At 50.0% G+C, this 1,639-nt stretch overlaps 1 non-coding gene across 1 annotated transcript; it reads left to right on the forward strand.

The window, feature by feature from the left end:
• Window positions 1-623: 623 nt before the first annotated feature.
• TRNAP-GGG lies at window positions 624-695 on the forward strand. Its single transcript has one exon. It is a non-coding gene; the product is annotated as a tRNA-Pro (tRNA).
• Window positions 696-1,639: the final 944 nt, after the last annotated feature.

Below are 1,639 nucleotides of genomic sequence, written 5' to 3' on the forward strand. Positions count from 1 at the left end.
CCTAATCCAACATTGGCGTCTCTTATGTCTCTTTTTCCTTGAAAGACACTGTCCATTTTCCCTAGTTCCTTCCTGTTCCCCCAGTCTAAATTTGGATTTTAAGCTCTGTGGGAATGGGGAAAGATTCTCTTTTGCTGCTAAAGCGAGGAGAGGCTGTGGCTCAGGGGCAGAGCATCTGCTCGGCATGCAGAAGGTTCCAGGTTCAATCCTTGGCATCCCCAGTTGAAAGGACCAGGAAGTAGGTGATGTGAAACCTGAGACCCGGGAGAGCTGCTGCCAGTCTGAATAGACAATACTGACCTTGATGGACCAAGTGTCCATCATAAGACAACTTCATGTGTTCAAGATCAGGAACACTTTTGGGGAGGGACATCTGCTCGCCATGAGGAAGGTCCCAGGTCCAATCCCCAGCATCACCAGTTTAAAGAACAGGGTTGTAGGTGATGTGAAAGACCTCTGCCTGAGACCCTCGAGAGCCTTGGAGAGGAGCTGTGGCTCAGTGGTAGAGTATCTGCTTGGCATGCAGATGGTCCCAGGTTCAATCCCTGGAATATCCAGTTAAAAGGACCAGGCAGTAGGGGATGTGAAAGACCTCAGCCTGAGACCCTGGAGAGACATAGTCAGGGGCTGTGGCTGAGTGGTAGAGCATCTGCTTGGGATGCAGAAGGTCCCAGGTTCAATCCCTAGCATCTCCAGTTAAAAGGACGAGGTAGTAGTGGATGTGAAAGACCTCAGTCTGAGACCCTGGAGAGACATTGGCAGGGGATGTGGCTCATTGGTAGAGCATCTACTTGGAAAGCAGAAGGTTCCAGGTTCAACCCCCAGCATCTCTAGACAGCAGGTGTTGGGAAAGACTCTTTTCTTCCTGAGACCTCAGAAAGTTGCTGCCAGTCAGCGCAGATGACATGGAACAAGATGGATCAGTGGTCTGATCCGGCAGCTGCATGAGTGTCCAAACATCATGCGTACCACTGGTGCTACGTCACTAGAAAAAGGTCTGTAGGTGTCTCTTGTATACTGATGCAGATAGAGCTATTTCTGCGTGATGCAGAAAACCAGAATACATGTTACACTGTTTGCCCGTAGCAAAGGGGCCTGCAATTTCTCCCTCCTTGTCCCTGTTCTATGGGGAGTCGGTGGGATAGTCCAAAACTGGAAGATGACTTCAGGCATATAAATCACAGTTAATTTGCTGTCCGAGTTATGAATGGTCCTCCAATGTCCTGGATATCCTCTGCATTTTGTCATTAGTCCTGTTATCCTTCCAAGCTCAGATCCTTCCTTGGGGCTGCTGGTTAATTTTCAGCATTCCCCATGGACGCACCAAGGAGGAGATGCTGAACTTGTTAGGCCAGCCCTTCTCTCTGGAGCCAGTCCAGCCACACCGGTGATGAATCTATCCTTGCTGTCCTTCTGTTGACACTGCTGCCCTTGCGCAGAAACCACACACACAAAAATATTGCTCTTTGCCATCGAGGGTATGCAATTTGGGAGGGGCCGTGGCTCAGTGGCAGAGCCTTCGCTTGGCGTGCAGAAGGTCCAAGGTTCAATCCCTGGCACCTCCAGTTAAAAATGACTTGGCCATAGGTGATGTGAAAGACCTCTAATTGAAACCCCTGGAGACCTGCTGCCAGTCTCA

Source organism: Gekko japonicus, unplaced genomic scaffold (genome assembly GCF_001447785.1).
Source record: "Gekko japonicus isolate JY-2015 unplaced genomic scaffold, Gekko_japonicus_V1.1 scaffold20352, whole genome shotgun sequence".
Classification (NCBI taxonomy): domain Eukaryota; kingdom Metazoa; phylum Chordata; class Lepidosauria; order Squamata; family Gekkonidae; genus Gekko; species Gekko japonicus.